Here is a 26,706-nt window from a genome sequence, read left to right on the forward strand (position 1 = left end):
AGGAGCCTGGCGGGCTACGGTCCACGGGGTTGCAAAGAGTTGGACACGACTGAGCCACTTCCCTTCCCTTTCCTTTCCTTTGTTCACTACTGCCGCCTCTAAGCCACTCCAGGGACAAAAGTGCTGTGGGAATACAGAAGTTTAAATAGTTTGAAATGACTTTTTCTTATGGCTCAGGTATGTGGTTACATGTTTTGTAGATATTGGGTTATACATCACTTCTTGAGTCATAAGTTACTGACAGGTTTGTGCTAGTAGCAAAAGTTGCTTTTCCTCTCTAAATTGCAGCCTTTAAGACAATGCATCCTTCCTGTTTCTTCTTTGTGACAGATTTTTCCTGATGTAATGTAAGCAGGAATGCCATGATAAGGCACTGATTGAAAATCTGATAATTGATATTTGGATGTATTTTAGGTTTACATTTAAAACTAAGCTGTAGTTAAAAGAGGTTATGATTTTGATCTATCGCCTGAGTGTGTACCTTTTCACACTAACACTAAAAACAAACAAAACCTGTAACAATATCTATTGAAAAGCCATGTTCTTGCATACTGTCATTCTCAAGTTGTCACATTTTATTTTTCTTGAACTTCTTTAGATTTTCTGGTAATTTTATTCTTTATTTGCTTTATGTCATATTACTCCCAATAATAAGCTGTTTCTTGCTATATATACCTGGATCTCATATCATTTTATTTTGAACTTATCAGTGTTCCTAGGTCTCTTGCTATCTAGAGTTTGAATTTCTCAAAGGTGGGGGTTTTAATTGACTTTCTTGCACCAGTGCCTAATTTAAAGTCTTACACATAGTGGGTCTTCAAAATATCTGTTGAGGAAATACATCAACTTATGCTGTGTCTAATTTATCCTTTTCCTTCAGATTTCCTTGTAATTTTTCCTCTTTCTCTCTTTCTATCTCACTCTTCATGTTGTAAATCTATCTGGGCTCATAACAACCTTCTAGAGTATCCAAGACCTAATCTTTGGCTCTCATGTAGGAAGCCCAGTGTCTCTATCTTCTAGGTTCCCTGCAGATTCATTATTATTTGCTCAGATCTTTGCACAGCAACTTCATTATTACATTTTCTGTTTCTCCAACTAACCCTTCCAGATCTTTAGATAGCTCTATTTATTTATTTTCCCATGAGGTCCCAAAACACAAGCCAGCTGAGATGAATGGACTGGAGTTGAAGCGAGGTAAGCTCATAGCATCCCAGCAGAGAAAGTTCCTTATAGCCCATCATTTCACTGGAGCAAAGTTTACAATCCAAAGATAGCCTATCTGGTGAATAACTATAGGCCTTGGGCCCAGGGAACAATCTACTGTATAAATGTACATCAGCTGTTACTCTGCACTGTATAATCTGCAACTTTTCTATTTGTTCTATGTGGCCAGCTGCTGGCCTGACACTTGGCAGGCTCACACCAATGTGGTGTTAACTTATTTGATTTCCCCTCAATTGGTTCTTGAAATTGATCCATGCATATCTGATTCACTACTTCAAACAAGCCCCTGATCCAGAGGCTTGAGCATCGTAGGTGGCCACTTCACTTGGGGGAAGCAAAAGATCCTGCAGAGATGATCTTGTTAGAATCAGTAGACAGCCCTACTTTTATTTATAACACTAGTATCTGATTTCTTATATATAGCAAGTATTAATTCATATTTTATCATCATCATATTTCTCTAGCTCTCAAGTAAATTTAATATAATGAGATGCAACTTTGCATTTCTTTCTACATAGGGAAAATCACATTATCTAATGTATTTTCTGGTCCCTAGTACTTATCTGAACCCTCCTATCTTAGAGCTCAAACAAGTTCTAATAAGGAAAACATGATCACATTCTAGAGCAAAATGGACTTATACTCAGATATTGCTAAAAATGTATTATATCCTCATCTCTTCAATGTAAATGGAAAAGGAAAGATATTGTAAAAATATTGTAAAATATTTATGTTGTTCTTACTAAAGTGAAAGTGAATGTGAAGTCTCTCAGTCGTGTACAACTCTTTACGACCCTGTGGACTATAGCCTGCCAGGCTCCTCCATCCATGGAATTTTCCAGGCAAGAGTACTGGAGTGGGTTGCCATTTCCTTCTCCAGGAGACCTTCCCCACCTAGGTATTGAACCCAGGTCTCCCGCATCGTAGGCAGACACTTTACCGTCTGAGCCACCAGGGAAGTCCTGTTCTTACTAGGTAAGGGCCAAAAATGCACTGGCATTGTGCTAAAATTTTTCTCATTGAATTTTCAGAATAACCCTGTAAGAAAAAGAGATATACAATCCCCATATTACAGAGGAGAAAACAGGGCTTCGTAAAGTTAAGTCACTTGCTTGAGGTCACACAGTTATTAAATCATAGAACTGAGAAGAAAACCACTTTTGCTGAGCACTGAATTCTATACATCTATATTTTACTGTATGCTATTGTGTCTGTGGAAACTAATAACACTGGTTGGTACATGGGGTATTGTGGAAAGAATTCCAGGTTTGCAAGTGAGAATTCCATTTTATTATAGTTAATCCTATAGCCTAATATTCTCTAGAACAAGTCACTTAGTCTCCCTGGAATCCTACTATAACACACCATTTGGAGATTTTCTTTCCAGTTTAATTTTTTAAGATCTCTACTTTTGAGAAATTCTGATTGGTTTGATAGTTCTATATTTGTTTGTTTTTATTGAGTGGAAATGGGGACTCAGAATTGCTGGTAGTATGGCATATGGAATTATTTGCAGTCTGACTGATGCAATATACTTCATTGTTGTCTCTGTATTTTTTTTCCCTATCTCTCTTTTTCCCAGTAAATATGCTATTGAAGACACTGTGCAGGTTCCTGTATATCTCAAATGCACCATTATCTTTTATACCTTTGAGATTTTGCACATACTATTCCTCAACATAGGCAAATCACTTAAAACAGTTACAGTGCTGTGACAAAATAAGAGGTAATATAGTATTATTACTGTTAATATCATTATTTTCCTGTCAAATTGCTCTTCAGCTTTTGAGAGTCAGTTAAAATGTTGTCTTTTCTGTGATCCCGTGTATTGGAAAGAAATTCCATTGCATGTGACACAAAGCCGTACTCAAACTGACTTAATGTGATAAACAAAAACTACACGTGCCGTGCTTAGTCACTCAGTCGTGTCCGACTCTTTGCGACCCCATGGACTGTAGCCCACCAGGCTCCTCTGTCCATGGGGATTCTCCAGGCAAGAATGCTGGAGTGGGTTGCCATGCCTTCCTCAAATGAGAGGAAATTTGACTTACATAACTGAAATACTCAGGAGGGTTAAATGAGTAGGTTCATGGACTCATGAAAGCCAAGTGCCTGATTTAAAGATACTTCTAGTGCAGTGAAGTAATGGATTTAGTATTCATTTATCTGTTTATTCAAGTAATACTCATAAACCACCTCTAGTGTGCCAGGCAGCATACCAACTATTAGGCATATGGCAGATAAGAGATAAGAGAAAGATCATCTCTATTCTCACGGAGTTTGCAGCCTGCTGGAGGAAGCCACCATGCAGTTATAAATGAATAAGATTGTGACAGAGACTAAAAGGACCTTTGGAAATTTGGGAACAAGTTGACCTAACCTAGTTTAGAGATCAAGGGAAAGTTCTTGTTGCATTTATCTTTAAACCGAGCCCTGTGGGGATGAGTAAATTAAGGTAAGAGAGCCTTAAGAATCAGCACAGGACTTCCCTAGTAGTCCATTAGTTAAGAATCCACCTGCCAATGCTGGGGATGTGGGTTCGATTCCTGGTCAGGGAAGATTCCTCATGCCACAGAGCAACTAAGCCTGTGCACCTCAACTACTGAGCCTGCGTGTAACAACTACTGAAGCCCGCACACCTAGAGCCTTGTTGCTCCTCAATAAGAGTGGCCACCGCAAAGAGAAGCCCATGCACCACAACAAAGGGTTACCCCCTCCAGCTGCAACTAAAGAAAGCCAGTGGGCAGCAGCCAAGACTCAGCACAATGACAAGTAATAAATACATAAATTATTTAAAAGGTAATTAGCATAGCACATTCAAAGAACTGAGAGAAATTCCAGTGGATGGTTAGGATGAGGGTGGTTTAGGCTGGGTGATGGTGGGGGACAGGGCTTGAAAATCCTTACTGGGACTGTGAAGTTAATCTGAAGAGAAATGGAAAATCTGAATGCATGATCATATCTGAATTGTATGGTAATGACTGTCTTAAAGGTAGATGTATAACCAGGTTGTATGCTTCCTAGAAAGTCACTGAGAAGAGCTCGCAAGAGAAATTATCTGTTTCTTGTACTTTGAAGGATGAATAGAAGTTGTCTATTGCAAAATGGCTAATGACAAGACAACAGTGCAGTAGCAGGTTGATGCAAAGGAACCTTATAACGTTCTGGGTTTCGTGGACTTCTGGTGTGTGTTGGCAGGATCCAGTGCGTAGTGGGGTGTTGAGAGGGCTGGATATGAACCTGGAAAGGTAGTTAGGGGCCAGTTTGTGAACATCTTTGCTTGCCATCATAAGAAAACTGAATTTTATCCTATAGTCAGCAGGGAGTTTTAGATAATGATAGCCATTGTTTTCAGATTCTTTCAGTCGTATCCTGTTGTCAATTCTGGAATAATAAGGAACAATAAATATAGATCTAAACTGTTTTAATTAAGTTATAAAGACCAACAAAATAATTTACATAAATTTTTTTTAGATTGATACTTCAGTTCTCCTTGAAATTTTTAATAACACAAATCACAAAATTGCTGACCTTCAAAAGACCACATTTGATGTCACCCAGTAGTCCTAAAATAACTCCTTGCTTCCTAGATTTGCTGCGCAATACATTTTCTTTTGCTCACACCTTAGAAGATCTCTGTTGTTTTGTAGGCAACTGCCCTTTCCCTTTACAAGGGAAGTAGCATTTTATCACCTACCAAAGATCACTGTTGTGAAAATAAGAATTATCACTCAGTCAATGGCCTATTTAAACTGCCTTCCTTGAGTAGTGATCAGAAATGGGCTGCATAAAAAAGAACTGAAAATATTCAAATCTGCTTCTAGTACAGAGGAAGCAAGAGAAGCTACAGTCTTGACTCTACTGATTTCTCATTATACAGTAGCATACTCTGCTCTTGAAAAATTCTACAGTATCAAGGACTAGATTGCAAATATCACTTGCTAAATCATCCAAGAACGTGGAAACTATATTGGTATAATTTTAATTTTTGAAAATATGTAGAATGTATTATGTACCTTTTACAGATCCTATTTCTTCAAGACAGCTGTGTTAAAAATAGCTCACTCAGGAATAAGTTTGCCTTTAGGCATCAGCTTCTTTCTGCCTGAAGTTCTAGGTGCCTGCTTCTGCTCCTTTCCTCAGATCACCATTTAAGCATTACAGTTTGTCCCTCAAACAGCCTGATTTATACAAGTCATAAAATATCTCTCTGCATTATTTTCCTAGAGTCCTGATTCCTGGATAGGGAATTAGTTTAATAAATGAAAGAATGCTAATGCATGATGCAATAATTTTAAACAGAACTTTGTCATGATGGTATTTTAGTTTGAGAGAGGCAGTTCTAATGAAAGTGGGTTGAATGCATTAAGTGGCAGGACTTGTGGATTGCTGTGGAAATAGTACAGGTAAGAGATGATGAAAGCATTAGCCAGGAGACAGTAAATGTTGTAGAGTGACTTCCCTGGTGGTCCAGAGGTTAGAACATCGTGCTTTCCCTGCAGGGGGCATGGATTCAATCTCTGGTCAGGAAACTAAGGTCCTGCATGCCTTGTGTGAGCAAAAAATAGATTTTTTTTAAAAAGAGTGTAATAATGATGAATATATGTCATTATGCATTATCTTCCTGACCCAGGGCTCGAACCCAGATCTTTCACATTGCAGGCAGATTCTTTACCGTCTGAGCCACCAGGGATGCCTAAAAAGAATGTGATAGGTTCCAGGCACACATACACAGCCAGCATATGGAATTTATAGAGTTCGTTTTTATGGGAAATGAGGAATAAGAAATGCAAGAATGGTAAGAAAGTGGACAATGGGAGGACACTGACTCAAAACATATAAAAAGAGAAAGGCATTTGGGGTAAGGAAATAATAATTAATAGAATTATAGGCATCTGAGTATTAAGGTGCCTTTGGGCATATCTAAGTGTGGCACAGTAGGCAATGAAAATATGTGTCTGTAACTCCAGGGAGATGTGAACTGTAGAAGTAGATTTGATAATCTTCAATATATTGTATTGTGGATACATAATTTTATGTTACCCACAACTAGATTGAAAGTCAGACTATCTAGAAGTTTCCAAATCAAAACGCTGTTCTCTCAGAACTATTTAATCACATTTGGATTCTGTTTTGCTAATGAGAATTTCAATGCTAATCTGATTCTGTCTTGGTTACGTGTAATCTTTACCTATTCCCCCTGTTCCTTCTTCTGCTATAAATCTTTAGTAGCTTCCCTGTATTTATGATATACTAAAATTTCACAATAATGGAGTTAGAGTGTTTTACATTGGCTCTCTCAACAATTTCTGTGTTTTGATGCTTTGAATTTGTCATTTTTTTCTGACTGTGGAAATTTTCTTAGGTTTTTTTTCTTTTTGGTATTAGTTTCTCTTTCTCATTTCTCTTTTCTTTATTTGTGAAATACTTTTAAGATTGCATGTTAGGTTTCCTTTATTGATTTTTTCTCCTCACATTTCTTTATTTTATGTCATTTAGCACTCTTCTTAAGATTTTTTCTCTTTTTTTCCCTATTCTTTTTAATCAGTTGGCATATTAGATCAGATAAACTTAATTGATATTTATAGGACATTCCATCTGAAAGTAGCAGAACACACTATTAAGGCATGATTTTTTTAAAAATATAGGTGGCATGGGCTTCCCAGGTGGAGCTAGTGATAAAAAGCCCTCCTGTCAATGCTGGAGACATTAGAGATGCAGGTTTGATCCCTGGGTGGGAAAGATACCCTGGAGGAGAGCGCGACAGCCCACTCCAGTATTCTTGCCTAGAGAATCCTGTGGATGGAAGAGCCTGGCGGGCTACAGTCCATAGGGTCGCAAATGTTGGACACAGCTGAAGTGACTTAGCACAGCACACACATAAGTTGTATAGAGGTAAAGCTTGAAACATAATCATAACCTACAACCAAACTTAAAAAGCAAGCCGTTACTACTAGAGGGGAAGTTTTCTGTGGTCCTCAGCTCACATCTGTTCTTGTAGAGGGGATGACTTCTCCATTTTCTGTTAAATAAATTTTTGGTTTTCTTTGTAGTCTAAGTACATACCCCTAAACAAAATATCATTGTCCATGTTTTCAGGTTTTTAAAAAATATTATATTTCATTGTTTTCTAAAGTATACTTTCTAAATAACATATTAAGATCTGCTCATTTGCTATGTGTGATTGTAGTTGGATTTCATTCAGATGAAAAATTCCATTGTAAATACATGAGGATGTCAGACAGTCAGCCAACAGGAGCAGAGACTGAAATCCTGCCTGAGCTATTGCTCTGAGCATCAGTCCAGAAGAGGAACACTTCTTTGTAATTGTCTACCCAAAAGGGAAATTCTTGGATTTTATGCAGAGATGTCATATGAGGTGAGAGATAAATAGGGGCTGATTCCACAATTGGCTTATTTATTCTCTGTCAATGATTTTTTAAATTATTTGGTTTTTGCCAGGGTTTGTTTTTTGAGGAATAATGCTTTTATGAAATATCTTGTACATGTTTTCAGGTGTTTTTTTTTTTTTTCCTTTTCTTTTTCCTATATGTAAGCAGACTTCTCTGGGGTGGAATTACTGGGTAATAGGTATGCAAATGTCTTACATTACAAGAAAATACCAAATTAAAGTTTGCTATTTGCATTCCTATCAACAGTTTGTGAGGGTTCTCATTGTTCTGTAACTTGACCAGCTGTGATGCTGTCAAAATTTAAAATTTTTGCCAACTGCTGTTGAATTTGACTGTATTTTTATACAAGTGGAAATTTTGTTAACTTCCATGAAAAATCTTAACACATTGAAATTTTTATTAGAACTCCATTTAGTCTAGAGATCATTTTATGGAAAATTGATATTTTATGATATTTAGTCTGAGCTTCCCTGATAGCTCAATTGGTAAAGAATCCACCTGAAATGCAGGAGATTCTGGTTCAATTCCTGGGTTGGGAAGATCTGCTAAAGAAGGGATAGGCTACCCTCTCCAGTATTCTTGGGTTCCCTTGTGGCTCAGCTGGTAAAGAAATCCTCCTGCAATGCGAGCGACCTGGGTTTGATCCCTGGGTTGGGAAGATCCCCTGGAGAAGAGAACGGCTACCCCCTCCAGTATTCTGGCCTGGAGAATTCCATGGACTGTATTGTCCATTAGTCAATATGTCCAAGAAAATAATCTATTTTTTGTGATCTTCCTTATTGTTATTGCTATGAAGAGTTATGCTTTCCTCCATAAAGATCTTATATATTTAGGCCCATCAACTTTGATAAACCCTCATATTCATTTTGGAGTTCCCAAGTGACTCAGTGGTAAAGAATCCACCTGACAGTGCAAGGGACGTGGGTTCAATCCATGGTTTGGGAAGATCCCTTGGAGGTGAAAATGGCAACCCACTCTAGTATTCTTGCCTGGGAAATCCCATGGACATTGGAGTCTAGCCGGCTATAGTCCATGGGGTTCCAGGAGCTGGCCATGACTTAGTGACTAAACAACAACATATCTATTTTGGATTCCTTTTGAATTTTCTAAGTGGAAAAAAAATCTGTTAATGGCTGCTTGTATGATTCTTGTATAGATTTGCCATATATTAAAATGTATTTTCCTTTTTTTATTGCAATTAAGTACTTATATAGTACAATATTTAGTATAAATGGTGAAATTTGGCAATTTTTGTCTTGGTCTATATTTTAAAATTAAGTTTTTATTTTTTTTCTACTATGAATTTATTAATTACTTTTGATCAGGTCTTATTTTATTTGTTTTAAAAATAGGAATATAATGCTACAATGTGCCAGTCACTTTTAAAAGATTTTTTTTAATATATATTAACTTTTAATTATTTCAGTAGATTTCTGGGATAAGTATTTTCCATAATTATGTAAGAAATAAAAAAAATAATATACATGTTGAAAAGATCTACTTAAAGGCTTCATTTACATTCTTTTAAATCAAAATTTTATTTAATTACGTGTTATTGGAATGGTGTATATTTTTTCAGTCTTATGGGATAAGACTTATGGGATAAGTGTTTTCTGTACTTATCCCATGAGTCTACTGAAATAATTAAAAGTTAATATATATTAACAATTTTTTTTTCCTGGTGTTTTGTAGTCCATGGGTTTGTAAAGAGACGGACGTGACAGCAACTGAACAACAACAAAGTTTGCTAAGTACTAGTTTGCTGAAAGCTTTTTGTTATAATATATATGGTATTTTACTTAAAATACTATATATACTCTTTGCTCTTTTTCTCCTTAATCTATTAATAAATCAAATTATATTTACAGATTTTTTTAAAGTGAAGGCATCTGTAACAGACCAAGGCTCTATGGAGCCTTCTTGGAACAGACCTTCCCCAATATCCTCTGCTTTAGCTCCTCTCTGAAGTACCTGTTGAATCAGTTCAGTTCAGTTCAGTCGCTCAGTCATGTCCAACTCTTTGTGACTCCATGGACTGCAGCACGTCAGGCTTCCCTGTCCATCACCAAATCCTGAAGTTTACTCAAACTCATGTCCACTGAGTCAGTGAAACCATCCAACTATCTCTTCCTCTGTCATCCCCTTCTCCTCCCGCCTTGTCTTTCCCAGAATCAGGGTCTTTTCAAATGAGTCATTTCTTTGTAGCAGGTGGCCAAAGTATTGGATTTTCAGCTTCAGCATCAGTCCTTCCAATGAATATTCAGGACTGATTTCCTTTAGGGTGGACTGGTTGGATCTCCTTGCAGTCCAAGAGACTCTCAATAGTCTTTTCCAACACCACAGTTCAAAAGCATCAGTTCTTCGGCGCTCAGCTTTCCTTATAGTCCAACTCTCACATCCATACATGACTACTGGAAAAACCATAGCTTTGACTAGACGGACCTTTGTTGGCAAAGTAATGGCTCTGTTTTTTAATATGCTGTCTAGGTTGGTCATAACTTTTCTTCCAAGGAGTAAGTGTCTTTTAATTTCATGGCTGCAGTTACCATCTGCAGTGATTTTGGAGCCCAAGAAAATAGAGTCTGTCACTGTTTCAATTGTTTCCCCATCTACTTGCCATGAAGTGATGTGACCAGATGCCATGATCTTAGTTTTCTGAATGTTGAGTTTTAAGCCAACATTTTCACTCTCCATATATAGATAACAGTATTTGATACAGATTTCCTAAATTGTTTCACAGTTGTACAAACCCCCCTACCAAATGGAAGATGTTAACTACTTAATGATCATGAGCACACAGTCCCTGGCCTCCTGGAGCCTAAGGAGTGATAAAGTTAACCCCTGTGACTCACCTGTTCCCTCACCATCAGCCAATCAGAGAACTCTGCATGAACTTATCAAGTACCCTGCAACCCCCCTCCCTCACCTGGCTTTTAAAAATGCTTTTCTGAAACCCTTCAGGGAGCTCAGGGCTTTTTAGGGCAGGAGTTACCTGTCTACTTGCATGAACATGCAGTAAACATTTCTTTGCTCCAAACTGTGCGTCAAGCACATGAACTTGTGCTAAAAATCCTTGCAAATTAGATAAACTCCAACCGATCTTGATACATTATCTGTTATATATATATAGACATAGACTACATAGATATACTGTTTCTTAATAATTCCAACATCACATTTTTCCCTTCTATATTGGTATAGACCATTGATTCTTCACTTGAACCACAGGTAAATTATTTTTTCTTTTCTTTTTTTTACAAAGGCTGTCATATGAAATATGCTTTTAAAGAGTAGACATAGCAAAGTCAGATGTTATTGCTTTAAGATGAACAAAGGAACTGAGACTAAACAAGGGAGGAATGTATTTTAGCCTGCAAATTGTCCCCTCTGGAACACATGCCCAATGAGTGGAATAATGACAAGTCATTTTTTACATTTATGCTGTCACCATCTCTCTCACTTTAATTTTTTATTTGCCCAGAAAACATATTTGATTTTGCGTAGGTCAATAGCATGTATATGACTACACTGTGCCTAGTTTGTTGTTTCACTGTGAGGATTAAATAAGATGGGCAATGTGATTGCCTTAGAAGGTTCAGTACTAAGTGCTTAGTGAGTGTTGGTTTTTCTTATAGGCATCAATGTATTTTAAATTGCTCATTGAACCAGAATATCGAATACAAACTTACCAATTCAAATAATTTTGTTACTTTGCTATACTTTGGTATTTCATTTGTGAGCTTGCATTATTTAAGACCTTTATCTTAGATATCAATGCTTTGATATTCATTTTATAAATGAAAAAACAAATTTCCATTTTATATTTGGAGGTGGTGAGGGAGAGTCCGTTATCCTTGTTTCTGCATTTGAATCCACATTATTTAATCCTACTGTTATCACTGACAAAAAATAAGTACCATAATGGATCTACCTGTTCAAAACCTAGGCATAGCATTGTGATTAAGGGCTCCTAGATGACCTGTGTTTAAATCCTGGCTATAATACTTGCTAGCTTGTTAACATTATACAACTTGTTTAGTCATTCTGTTCTTCCATTCCTCATGGGTAAAGTGAAATAATGGAATCTACTTCACAGGGTTATTATGAGAATTATATGATTTGCTGAGTAGCAAGCACAGAGCCTGCTAGCTATATTCATTTTAACACCATGCTAATCCCATTTATCTTCTCATTTAATTTTCATTGCAAACCTATGAGGCAGGCAGTAATATCTCATTTTTTAGATAGGAGAAATTAGATTTCAGAGTACATACATACCTTGTACAGGGTCACAAAAATCGAGAAATTTGAGGTATAGGATTTTAATTTAGGGCTGCCAGGATCATAATCAACTACACTGAATATTACTTGAATGCTTCTTCTACCAAAATATGATGTTCCATTAAACAAAGTAATAAGTTAGTGTGAATCTTTAATGTGAAGAATGGGAAATTGTTTTACAGATGGGAAAGCTAGCATTTCTAAGTCTCCATTTAAATCAGAGAAGAGAAAAACACATTTCTGTTGTAATACTAGATTAACTAAAATATAAATATATTTGTTTTATTTGGAAGTATTTGTTTACTTTGGAATGGGCAATCGAGAAAAATATGGATTCTTTCTAGAAGCCTTGGTAGGGGGTTTGATTTGATTTTGTATTTGTTGAATACTGATATGACTGGGTAAAAGCGTAGTGTCTTCCTCTAGAAAGATTTGGGTTAAGATCATGTTGCTGTCACTTTTAAAGCTCTTTGTCTTTGGACTATTCATGTAACCTCTGAAACTCAGCTTCTTGTTGAGTAATTGTACATGATGATATCCTACTTCATTTTGGCAAAGGAAAGAATTAAATCCTTCAACAGTGTGCCTGGCATAGAATGAGAATCCTTGAGAAAATATTAGCTTATTATCACAAAGGGGGAGGGAAAGAAAGAGAGAGATTTTCTCAATCTCTTCTAATTCCATATTGATGTAATGTGGTTTTGAGAAAATTCAATGTGTTTGTCTTCAGTGGGCTGGCTAAATAAATATATACTGTAAACATCAAGAAGTTATGATTATGGATAATTTTAAGATTTTAATCTATCTAAATTCATGTTAATCTAAATTTTCTTTGTCTCAGTTCAGTTCAGTCGCTCAGTCATGTCTGACTCTTTGCGACCCCATGAATCACAGCACGCCAGGCCACCCTGTCCATCACCAACACCCGGAGTTTACTCAAACCCATGTCCATCAAGTTGTTGATACCATCCAGCCATCTCATCCTCTGTCGTCCGCTTCTCCTCCTGCCCCCAATCCTTTCCAGCATTAGGGTCTTTTCCAATGAGTCAACTCTTCGCATGAGGTGGCCAAAGTATTGGAGTTTCAGCTTCAACATCAGTCCTTCCAATGAACACTCAGGACTGATCTCCTTTAGGATGGACTGGATCTCCTTGCAGTCCAAGGGACTCTCAAGAGTCTTTTCCAACACCACAGTTCAAAAACATCAATTCTTCGGCACTCAGCTTTCTTCACAGTCCAACTCTCACATCCATACATGACTACTGGAAAAACCATAGCCTTGACTAGATGGACCTCTGTTGGCAAAGTAATGTCTCTTCTTTTTAATATGCTGTCTGCTGCTAAGTCGCTTCAGTCGTGTCCGACTCTATGCTACCCCATAGACGGCAGCCCACCAGGCTCTCCCGTCCCTGGGATTCTCCAGGCAAGAACACTGAAGTGGGTTGCCATTTCCTTCTCCAATGCATGAAAGTGAAAAGTGAAAGTGAAGTCACTCAGTCATGTCTGACTCTTCACGACCCCATGAACTGCAGCCTACCAGGCTCTTCTGTCCATGGGATTTTCCAGGCAAGAGTACTGGAGTGGGTTGCCATTGCCTTCTCCATATGCTGTCTAGGTTGGTCATAACTTTCCTGCCAAGGAATAAGCGTCTTTTAATTGCATGGCTGCAACCACCATCTGCAGTGATTTTGGAGCCCCCCAAAATAAAGTCTGTCACTGTTTCCACTGTTTCCCCATTTATTTGCCATGAAGTGATGGGACCAGATGCCATGATCTGAGTTTTCTGAATGTTGAGCTTTAAGCCAACTTTTCCACTCTTATTTTTCACTTTCATCAAGAGGCTTTTTAGTTCCTCTTCACTTTCTGCCATAAGGGTGGTGCCATCTGCATATATGAGGTTATTGATATTTCTCCCTGCAATCCTGATTCCAGCTTGTGCTTCTTCCAGCCCAGCGTGTCTCATAGTGTACTCTGCATATAAGTTAAATAAGCAGGGTGACAATATACAGCCTCAACGTACTCCTTTTCCTATTTGGAACCAGTCTGTTGTTCCATGTCCAGTGCTAACTGTTGCTTCCTGACCTGCATACAGGTTTCTCCAGAGGCAGGTCATGTGGTCTGGTATTCCCATCTCTTTCAGAATTTTCCACAGTTTATTGTGATCCACACAGTCAAAGGCTTTGGCATAGTCAATAAAGCAGAAATAGATGTTTTTCTGGAACTCTCTTGCTTTTTCGATGATCCAGTGGATGTTGGCAATTTGATCTCTGGTTCCTCTGCCTTTTCTAAACAAAAACAAACATATAACTCACACAAATGCAAATGCACACAGATACACACACACACACACCACAAAAACCAACAAAAAAATCCCCTAAGAGTCTTTGAAAAGAAACCAAATCTGTTAGCTCTTATTATCACTAATGTGGTATGAATTGTTATACACTTAACCTAAAATGTGTCATAATAGTTGTTAAGACCACAGTCTTAAGAGTCAGAAGGTTTGAGTGAGTTTTTTGTCTTAATTACTGTGTATTCTTGGGCAGTTACTTACCTTATTGTGACTGAGTTGCCTTTTGGGTAAAATCAGGATAATAATAGAATGTACTCTAAAGTGTTATTTGGGGGCTTAATTAGATTATATTTCTCAAATATTTGGTTTAATCCTGACACTTAGTAAGTACTTAATAAACATATTAGCTATAGTTATTATAAAATAGGGATAATAGATGATCTAATTTATCTTACAGAGTTGTCCTAAGATTTAAGTAAATATATGTTTAAGCTACATTGATAAATGAGGACTAAGTGAAAAGATATATTATTTTAATCTTTTTTACATTCAATAACTATTCTCAGTTTGGAAGACTTTCGTACTTCCTCTTTATCTGATAATTTCATTTATAGTATAACTTAAGCATATGGGCTTTTCTGGTGGCTCAGACACTAAAGAATCTGCCTGTAATGCAGGAGACCTGGGCTTGATCTCTGGATTGGGAAGATCCCTTGGATAAGGGAATGGGTACCCACTCTAGTATTCTTGCCTGGAGAATTCCATGGACAGAGGAGCCTGGCGGGCTACAGTCCATGGGATCACAAAGAGTTGGACATGACTGAGTGATGACTAATATCGACATGCAAGCATATGGCTATGTGGCTTCTGCTCAATTGCTTCCAATGCCTAGAACCTCTCTACATTTCACAGCAACTCATTCCATTATAGAATTATTATAGAATAATATAATTATAGAATTATAATTATAGAATTATTCCATTATAGAATACATTAGAAAATATTTCTTCTCATTGAATTATTGTGTGACTGTTTATCAAACCAGTCAATCCTAAAGGAAATCTATCCTGATGTTCATTGGGAGGACTGATGCTAAGGCTGAAGCTCCAATTACTTTGGCCACCTGATGTGGAAAGCCAACTCTTTGGAAAAGACCCTGATGCTGGGAAGGATTGAAGGCATGAGGAAAAGGGGATGACAGAGGATGAGATGGTTGCATGGCATCACCAACTCAATGGACACGAGTTTGAGCAAGCTCCAGAAGTTGGTGAAGGACAGGCAAGCCTAGCATGCTGCAGTTTATGGGATCACAGAGGGTCAGACATGACTGAGTGATTGAACAACAACAATGGCTATTTATAACTTGAACTAATTCTACTTAGTTCTCTCCTTTGCAGTCACACAAAAAATAGCAGTCAATTTATGTTCTGGTTACTATTGATATATAACAAATGACATCACAACTTAGCAGTGTAAAACAGACATCTTTTGCAATTTTATATGATTTCATGTGTCAGGGATTTGAGGGATCTTCATTGGATATTCTGTCTTTTGTTCCCTGTGGCCATCTTTTGAGGTCAGAATTATCCAGATGTTGGGAGGGCTAGTTTGGGGGCCCCCAAGATGGCATCATTTACATGCCAGGTACTTGGTGAGGATGAATTGGACTGTCAACCTTTACATATATGAGTGGTCTCTCTCACTTGGAGTTCTCAGGGTCTAGTTGGACTTCGGCATGGTAACTGATTTCAATCATAGTAACCAGTATGCTTCTGGCTAAGTGGACCTCTGCCGTTAAAGCAGAAAAAGGCTCTGCTTCTGGCAAGATTTATAAAACACTCAACTTATAAGGATGTGTAAGTCACCATCTGAGGGTCTAGAAGTCTATGCACATCATCTGGTCCTCTCTGAACTGGGTCATTTCTTGTCATTGGAGACTGGACGGGAGCAACCATTATTCTTGTCTATATATTTGATAAACAGAATCTTCAAAGCAAAATTGTTATAGCACTGTTCAGTATATAAATAGCAGACAAAAATCTGATTGGAATCTACAAAATCTTAAGATGCTGTGTAATAATCAAATGATAACAATAAGTGCAGCTACAGACCCATTGTTTTCTAATTATAGTTAGCAAGTGATGCTTGGCTAGAATTTTGGTTATGAAATCCAGAATGTAGGAATCCTAGTAACCAAAGTTAGAAGCTTAAAATGTAAATCTTTTTTATTGTCACATGATAGAAATGACATTGACAGTTGTGACACCAGCTCCTTATTTCCGTCTGGGTTCCTATTAAGGAAGTCTAATGGCCTACAGTAGATCGGTCCTACCTTGTTGGTTTGGGGCTAGAATCTAAAAATAAACTAACTTGGCTTAAACAACAAAATATTTTGGTATAGCTTATATAGAGTAAGTATAAGCCTTATAAATATCATAATTCATGTTCTATTCATTCTTACAAAGTTGATAGGAGACTGTATATGAAACAAATTTTATAATAAAAATAAACAGAAAATATGCCCATATAAAGAAGTGAAAGTAAAATAAAATTAAAAAGAAAGAAAAGAAAGCAAGTAATGAAAGAAGAGAGAGAAAAAACCTAAGTGAGAAAATAACCTGATTGTCAACAAAACTATATTTAAACTCTTTTTATAAAGAAAAGAGTTTAAACTGATTTTATGTTTAAGCTTATTTACCTAAAAGAAGTCAAACCTGAAAATTCATTGGAAGGACTGATGCCGAAGCTGAAACTCCAATACTTTGGCCACCTGATTTGAAGAGCTGACTCACTGGAAAAGACCCTGATGCTGGGAAACATTGAAGACAGGAGGAGAAGGGGACGACAGAAAATGAGATGGTTGGGTGGCATCACTGAATCAATGAACATGAATTTGAGCAAACTCTGGGAGATGGTGAAGAACAGGGAAGCAAAATGTCAAATATCATATGATATTGCTTATACATGGAGAAGAGAAAGGCTACCCACTCCAGTATTCTGGCCTGGAGAATTCCATGGACTATATAGTCCATGGGGTCTCTTATACGTGGAATTTAAAATATGGCACAAATGAACATATCTATGAAACAGAATCATGGATACAGAGAACAAACTTGTGGTTGACAGTAAAGGTGGGAGGGTGAAGCAGGGAAGGATTAGGAATTTAGAACTAGCAGATGCAAACTGGTATATATATATATATGTATATATATATATATATATATATATATATATAGGATGAATAAAAAACATGGTCCTATTATTATATAGCATAGGGAACTATATTCATTATCCTGTGAAAAACCATAATGGAAAACAATATGAAAAAGATTATATACATGTATAAATGAGTCACTTTGCTGTACAGCAGAAATTAACACAAAATTGTAAGTCAACTATACTTCTATGTTGATTATCATACTAAGTGAAGGAAGTCAAAATTTGTTTCTGACTTCCTTCACTTAGTATGATAATCTCTAGTTCTATTCATGTTGGTGTAAATGGCATTGTTTCATTCTTTTTTACGGCTGAGTAATAGTCCGTTGTATTAATATGTATGTTTGTATATTTATTTTGTTGTTGTTGTTTAGTCACTAAGTTGTGTCCAGCTCTTTTGTGACCCCATGGACTATAGCCCATCAGGCTCCTCTGTCCATGAGATTTCCCAGACAAGTGTACTTGAGTGGGTTACTATTTCCTTCTCCAGGAGATCTTCCCAACCAAAGGATTGAACCTCCACCTGCTGTGCTGTGAACACAGAAGTGCATGTATCTTTTTGAATTATAGTTTTGCTTGAATATATGTCCATGAGTAGAATTGCTGGATCATATGGGAACTCTATTTTTAGTTTTTTGAGGAACCTCCATATTGTTCTCCATAGTGGCTGCAGCAATTTACATTCCTACCAACAATGTAAAGAGTTTCCCTTTCCTCCACACCCTCACCAACTTTTATTATTTGTAGACTTTTAAATTATGGCTATTCTGACTGATGTGAGGTGGTGCCCCACTGTAGTTTTCATTTGCATTTCTCTACTCATTAGTGATGGTGCGTGTCTTGACATGCCTGTTTTCTTAAGTCAGTTTCCCAAACAAGAGAAATAAAAGCAAAGATAACCAAATGGGACCTAAGCAAACTTATAAGCAAAATAAACTAGAAACAAAATGAAAAGACAACTTGCAGAATGGGAGAAAGTATTTACAAATGATGCAACCAACAAAGGTTTAATTTCCAAACTACACAAACAGCTTATACAACTCAATAACAACAACCAAAAAACAACCCCGTTGAAAAATGGGCAGAAGACCTAAATAGACATTTCTCCAGGTTCTTTTTTGGACTCTATGAGTAAAGACTTTGTTCCAGTCAGAATACTAGTTACCTAATCACAAGGAAATGGTTTATGCTTTCCTTCTTTATGTTTCTCTGCCTACAGTATATGTACCCAAATCCAAATCTTAAGGTTCTGTCCGCATACCATCTCTTTAATAAACTCTAATTGGTACTCCTGCTTCAGTGTGATGACCTGCTCTCATCTATGACACCTACTTTTAAGAGGCTGCCTTATTTATATGAACCTTTTAGTAAGGGCAGTTGCTACTCAGTTTGAAACCATGGTCACCATATTACAGCCCCTGTTAATGGATCATCAGAGTTTTTTGTTTTTTTTTTTTTTTTTTAAGAGAAGCTGAATGGGAGACTATTATGTGACTCTCTTCATTAGTAAATGTGTGTGTGTGTGACAGTTGTTCAGTCATGTCCAACTCTTTGCAACCCCATGGGCTATAGCTTGCCAGACTCCTCTGTGCATGTAATTCTCTAGGCAAGAATGCTGGAGTCATCAGTAAATAGTGGTTTAATTTAAAAAAAAAAAAAAAACTCCATTGTACTAGCTGAAATAAATCTGTAGCCTGTGTAGGGTTTTTTGGCTTCTATTGATACTTTGACACTTTGTTTTAGAGCATCATTTGTAAGAACAAAAAAAGAAACAAGAAGTTCTCCCCCTTCCTTTTCAAGGCAGCATGGTGAATATCTCTCTGCCTCTTCCTCACACTTCTACCCCACTGCTTCTACCTTCCTATCTATGGGTTGAAAACTAGGTCTCAAAATTTACCCACCTTTAGGAGTTCCCTGGTGGTCCAGTGGTTAAAACTCAGCGTTTTCCCTGCCATGTCCCCAGGCTCAATCCCTGGTTGGGGAACAAAGTTCCCACAAGCAGTGCTGCACAGCCAAAAAAGAAATGTATCCACTTTCGTAGCCATATGTATATTATTGGGGACTCATAATAGCAGTAACTCTCATTGAGACTCTGTGCAAGTCAACTTGTATACGGAATATAAACATCTGTCTAGCTGGAGTGAGAACACACTCACTTCCTTATGCCCCTCATTAACTTTCTGGGGTTGAGTTGATTATGTTGGAATCTGAGGTTAATGTGAATATTGTACATGATGATCTCATTTGTGCAGAATATAATATAATAATACCCACATAGAGGCTATCATATTGTGATTTCCAATCAGTGCACGAACATTTAATGTTCCATATTTGGTGTGTATGGCCATGTGTTTGGTGGTCTAGGCAGGAAATGCATAGGAATTGAACACCTAGTATGTGCCAAGATTTTTACTGTCTTCAACTCATTTTATAAATAGAAAATAATAGAAGAATCTCATAATATGTTTGGAGTAGCTTACAAATACACATGGGAAAAATAGCTGACAGTACAATGCATTGAATGTTGTATATCATGACTGGTACAAATAGCAACAATAAAAACCCTATAGCAAGAAGGCATTACCATAGGCAGGAGTGATCATAGAAGACTTCCTGGAGGAGTAAAGCCTTGGAACTGCCTGGATGAAGGGATAGAAGTAACTCTGCAATTCATAGTGCCATGGTTCTAGAAAGAACCAAAGGAGATAATCTCTCTTCTCCTTAGGATATCTTCATCAAATGATTATACTGTCGGAAATAAACTCCCAGAACATCTGATACCACCAACTATAATATAGAAAAATACACATTCTTGAGTAAACTTTAAATTATATATATATATATACACACACATATAATGCATATATATATATATAAATATATGTACATGTATATGTGTACATATAGTGTGTGTGTTAGTTGCTCAGTCGTGTCCAACTCTTTGCAACATGAACTGCAGCCTGTCAGGCTCCTCTCTTCATGGAATTCTCCAGGCAAGAATACTGGGGTGGGTAGCCATTCTCTTCTCCAGGGGGTCTTCCCAACCCAGGGATCGAGCATGGATATCCTACATTGCAGGCTGATTCTTTACCATCTGAGCCACCAGAGAAGCCCATATAAGTCTAGATAATCTTCTAATTCATCCTTCTGGTAGAGTAGAAAAGAAACAAACTAAAAATTCAAATAGATAAAAATAGTGTATAAGACTTTTGTGTTACATAAATAAACCTCTTCTCCCCTTGATTTGCACAGCAATTGTTGGATCTCTTCTAAAACCTTGCATGGGTCATATTTACTAAGGTAGAGAACATTCACATTGTTTATTTAGTCACTTTGTTTTAGCCTTTATATTTTGTTATACTAAAGAGCCAATTGTCTTCAAAGTTGCATTTTAGGTAACAATAAACTATAGGGTTTATTTTTCTGCACTTAACAGGAACATCATAGAAATCTTCATAAACTTGACAACCTCTGACAGCTAAGAACTGGCGACTTACCATTGAGGGTTTGAGACTAGCACAGATAAAGAAAGATATGAAGAAAGCAATGTTTTAGGAACACTCATTGTGTTGTGTTATGCAAGACAGAAAATTTACAAGAAGAACAAATGAAGAAAACATAGTATTAGTATAGTAAATTCATATGTCATTAAACATAATTTTATGTTAAGTAAACCGTTATTTAATTAAGACTTCTTTATGATAGGACCAGTGCTGAACAATGGATACCAGTAGCAGTCAGCTTCCAAGATGGCCACCAACCAGCCTACCTTCTGACATTTACCCTCATTTGTAGTTCCTTCCCATTTTGAATCACTATCTGTCTTGCGTGATCTAAAATACAAGAGTGATGTGAAACTTTTGATGTGAGATAATCCCATGGACAGAGGAGCCTGAATGCCTACAGTCCATGGGGTCTCACAGAGTTCCGACACAACTGAAATGATTTAGCACACACATATATGGGATTACAACTTCCTCCTGGCATTGTAAAAGGCAACACAGCTTCCGTCTCTGTCTCTGGGATCACCGGCTCAGGGAAAGCGAGCCACCATGTTGTGAGGACTCTCACATGGCCCGGTGCAGATACCCACATGGAAAGCAGCCTCCGGCCAACAGCCAGTGCTTACTTGCCGACTGTGTGAGTGAGCTATCCTGGAAGTAGATCTTCCAGCCTCAGTCAAGGTTTCAGATCCCTATAACCCCAGCTGACATCTTGACTGCTTTGGATGCACCGAATCAGAACTGCCAAAGTTGCGTCTGAATTCCCCTGCTCCTTTTTTCAGAACTTGAGTGAGTCCCCAAAGTACTTGTACAAAAACCCCACAAAATCTCAGGTAGGGGAGGAGGAGAAGGAGGATGGAGGAGCTATTGAAATTCTTTCCTAATTCATAGTCTCATCTTTCCCAGAGATGTCTCTGAAATCATGTGAGTCATAGAAGGAGACTTTGCCCCTTTCTCTCCTCCTGGTAAGTATTCCTAGAGCCTGACAGTACAGGATGTGGGCAACAGAAGAGATTGTTTCTAGGGAGTACTAGTAATGATGCTGAGCATGAAAATAGTTAACCAGGACAAAAGAAATATCTCAGACAGATCAATTGGGCAGAGAGCTGATGTGCATATAAAAGAATTCCCATCTGGAAACCAGAGGGTTGAAGTTCTGAAGAAAACTTCAGGGCCCCAGTCAGACAGTGTCTGTCACGCAAAAGGCCTCGGTGATGGAAGGAACAGGAAATGTCATCAAAAAACTAATGAGACTGTCAAGTTTCAGCTAGAATTAGATGAAAGCCTGCTTCACTTGCAGGGGATAGTCCCAGTTAGAAGATGAGGAGCCAGAACAGAGCTTGAAGAATTGGATGTTTAAGATAGATTTTTAAATCTCCCCTTATTCGCCTACACCCTCTATACTACATTTAAGAATAAAAACTTCAAAGTATCTGACAACCCAGAATAGGTGTGATTTCCCTTTGGAGAAAGCACTGCTCAAAAAGGTACCTGGAATCTCCAGTTTTAAGGGAGAAAGTTTACCTGGATCATGTACAACTTGAGAAACTGGGGCCTTTATAGGGTCCAATTATGGAAAATAATTTCGAGGGTCCAATTATATTTGACCCAATTGTCAGGTTTGCTTTGCTTTCTAAACACGCTTGAAAATGTTTGTGACTTAAGGGACTTGCATTGTTTCTTGTATGTATTTTTCTTAAGATTTAAGGTCAAAGGGCACATATATATTTAAGCTGAGTGCTGAAGAATTGATGTTTTTGAACTGTGGTGTTGGAAAAGACTCTTGAGAGTCTCTTGGACTGCAAGGAGATCCAACCAGTCCATCCTAAAGGAAATCAGTCCTAAATATTCATTGGAAGGACTGATGCTGAACCTGAAACTCCAATACTTTGGCCACCTGATTTGAAGAGCTGACTCACTGGAAAAGACCTTGATGCTGGGAAAGATTGAAGGCGGGAGGAGAAGGGGATGACAGAAGATGAGATGTTTGGATGGCATCACCGACTCAATGGACATGAGTTTGAGTAAACTCCGGGAGTTGGTGATGGACAGGGAAGCCTGGCGTGCTGCAGTCCATGGGGTCACAAAGAGTTGAACACGACTAAGCGACTGAACTGAACTGAACTGAAATTACCTAATAATCGCATCCGTTTCCTATATAAGACTTGTTTTTCCCTAGTCATCATGTGAATAATCCAGATAGGTTTATTAAAAGCATGCTAATTGGCTATGTTTCTTCTTTTATGACTTACCTATAAATGTGGTCAGACCACACTGTCAAAGTATTTATGTTCTTTCTCTCCCTCTCTCTTCTCTTCTTCCCCACCCACTCCGTGTGTGTGTGTGTGTGTGTGTGTGTGTGTGTGTGTGTGTGTCTGGTGTGAATAAATCATAATTTCAGAATAGTTTACACTAAATCACATACTGTTTAAAATATGGACAGCTATTACAGTCTCTCTATAATAGCCCTGAGGTCAAACAGTGATGGAAACCACACTGTCCTTTGATAATGCTCTTTGGTCCTCTTCCTGCATCCATAGCTTTCCCCCGCACCCTGTGTCTCATCCCTCTTTAATAGGCCTGCTACACATCACCTCATTAGGATGTCTGCACTTTCTTGTCAGAATGAAAATCGCTTTACATCTCACTTTTTGTTGAAGATGTGACTTTTTATTTTTTCTTCCCTGTGTAAAGAATCCATGCAAAAATGAATTTTTCAATCCCAGAAGGTATTATAATTCTCCTAGGCTGCTGCTAGAATAGTAAACTGGAGCTGAATTTTTATTTAGATATCTTAAAGTCCATAATATATAGTAAAGTAGTAACTGAAACAAATATGAAGTAATAGCTAGAAAAAGATGTGGATGCATATTTACTCACAATAAAAAAAAACTAAATTGTGCTAAGGAAGAAGCATAAGGAAAAGTTCTGTGCAGCCTAACATAAGTTAACAGAGGAGATTCCTAGGTAGTGAAATTTTGGTTGTTAATCATTTTATTCTTTCAACTTTTCTATAGTTTCTGTTTTTCCTACATTGAATTTGAATTAATCTTTTAACCTAACAGAGCATTTAGAGATTGAAGTTGTAGTAATTATATGAATGAATTGTCTAAATGCCTTAATACTTAGCATACAGTAAGAGCTCAATAAGTAATAGGTATTCCTATTTGATGATATAAAATAGCTTGATTGCCTAAGACTTTCTTATGAAAATATATAAGGGTTATTAAGATTAAAACATCACCAGAGCTTTGATGTTCGCAGGTTTAAAATTAGTGAAAATAACAAAAAATTTTAATTAAGACTTTATTTCTTAAAGAAGTTTTATGTTTACAACAAAATTAAGAGGTCTATATTCCCCTCTCCGAACATGCATAACCTCATTATCTACATCACTTATCAGAGTGGTACATTTTTTATCATGGATGGACTTATACGTCATAATTACTCAAAGTTTGTAGTTTACCTTAGGGTTCACTCTTGGTGTCGTACATTCTTTGTGTTTGGACAAATGTATAATGACATATAGCAATCATTATAATACCATACAGAGTATTTTTACTGTCCTAAAAAGCCTCTATGCTTTGCCTTTTCACCCCCTACCACTACACCCCTGGGGATCACTGGTCTTTTTATTATCTCCATAGTCTTATCTTTTGTAGAATGTTATATAGTTGAAATCATGCAGTTTGTAGTGGTTTCAGATTGGCTTCTTCTGTTAGTAAAACTCTCTTAAGTTTTCTCCAAGGCTTCTCATGGCTTCAGTTCAGTTCAGTCGCTCAGTCGTGTCCGACTCTTTGCGACCCCATGAATTGCAGCACGCCAGGCCTCCCTGTCCATCACCAACTCCCGGAGTTTAACCAAACCCATGTCCATCGAGTCAGTGATGCCTTCCAACCATCTCATCCTCTGTCGTCCCCTTCTCCTCCTGCCCCCAATCCTACCCAGCATTAGGGTCTTTTCCAATGAGTCAACTCTTCGCATGAGGTGGCCGAAGTATTGGAGTTTCAGCTTCAACATCAGTTCTTCCAATGAACACTCAGGACTGATCTCCTTTAGGATGGACTGGTTGGATCTCCTTGCAGTCCAAGGGACTCTCAAGAGTCTTCTCCAACACCACAGTTCAAAAGCATCAATTCTTCGGCGCTCAGCTCATTTTTTTTTTAAAGCATTGAGTAATATTCCATTGCTTGGATGTGCCACAGTTTATTTATCCACTCACCTAGAGGCTTCCTAGGTGGCACAGTGGTAAAGAATCCATCTGCCAATACAGGAGGTGCAAGAGATGCTGGTTCAGCCCCTGATTTGAGAAGATCTCCTGGAGGAGGAAATGTCAGCCCACTCCAGTATTCTTGCCAGGATAATCCAATGGACAGAGGAGCTTGGTGGGCTGTAGTCCATGGGGCAGCAGTTCCCAATCTTTAGGAGGACTTCCCTGGTGTTCAGCTGCTAAAGAATCCACCTGCAATGCAGGAGACCCCAGTTCAATTCCTGGGTTGAGAAGCCTCCTTGGAGAAGTGATAGCCTACCCACTCCAGTATTCTTGAGCTTCCCGGGTGGCTCAGCTGGTAAAGAATATGCCTGCAATGTGGGAGACCTGGGTTCAATCCCTTGGTTGGGAAAATCCCCTGGGGAAAGGAAAGGCTACCTGCTCCAGTATTCTAGCCTGGAGAATTCCATGGACTGTATAGTTTATGGGTTCGCAAAGAGTAGGACACAACTGAGCTACTTTCACTGTCATCGAAGGATATCTGGGTTACTTCCAAGTATTGAATTACAAGCAAAGATGCTAGAGATATCTATGTGCAGGTTTTTGTGTGGACATAAGTTTTCAGCTCCTTTGAGAATGCAGGTAATGGATTGTATGATAAGACTGTTTAGTTTTATAAGAAACCACCGATATCTTCCAAAGAGGCTGTAACACTTTGCATTTCCAGTTCCTGTTGTTTCACATCTTTATGAGCATTTGGTGTTGTCAGTGTTCTAGATTTTGGCCATTCTAATAGGTATACAGTGATATTTCATTGTTGTTTTAATATGTATTTCCCTGATGACATATGATATGGAGGATCTTGTCATATTCTTATGTGCCATTTGTATATCTTATTTGGTAAGATATCATAAATATTTTTCAGTGAAGTTGATTCATTTTTGGTTTTCTAAATCTTCAGTCTTAAAATTGGGTTAGGAGTAATTTTTATTTAGTTACAAACTGGCAATATATAAAACGTCGCTTTTGCATTTGAATATTTTAGATTGGAAATCATAAAAGTATAAATTTTAAGACTTTAGGAAGTTTTTAAAAGACTGTGTGTAGCACAGGCATTCCTAGGAAAAACATTGTTTTTCCAGAAACACAGTGAAGAAGAGAAAAGAATATTGACCATTCTTTCTAAAGGGGGACAGCAATCTTATTTTGAGATAATTAAAAGTACCCTGAATTATCTGAGGTTTAGATTTTTAGAGTTCAAGTTGGTATGGTTTCATTTTTATTAATAGATGAATGTCAAAGAGAAAGGAAGTATACTGGGAAAATGAAAAGTCTATGTTAATTGAATGTATTAAAAATTTGCCCCCCCAAATGAAGTTAGTCTCAGTTTTGTGATGTAAAATGCAAATAAAAGGCAAAACAGCGATTGCTTTGTTTTTGTTTTGGACTTTTTTGCATATTACTTCCAGTGCTTTATTCATTGTGTTCTTTCACAATTGAACTATTTTTATTTTTTATTTTGAAAATATTTTTTGGAAGTATAGTTGATTTATAATACTATAT

At 37.5% G+C, this 26,706-nt stretch overlaps 1 long non-coding RNA gene across 1 annotated transcript in view; it reads left to right on the forward strand.

Moving 5' to 3' along the window:
- Nucleotides 1–26,706, forward strand: part of LOC145526852 (uncharacterized) — a 466,924-nt gene that overhangs the window by 110,019 nt on the left and 330,199 nt on the right. The gene's annotated exons all lie outside the window — the stretch shown is intronic.

Source organism: Giraffa tippelskirchi, chromosome 11 (genome assembly GCF_054371585.1).
Source record: "Giraffa tippelskirchi isolate mGirTip1 chromosome 11, T2T-mGirTip1v1.2.pri, whole genome shotgun sequence".
Lineage (NCBI taxonomy): Eukaryota > Metazoa > Chordata > Mammalia > Artiodactyla > Giraffidae > Giraffa > Giraffa tippelskirchi.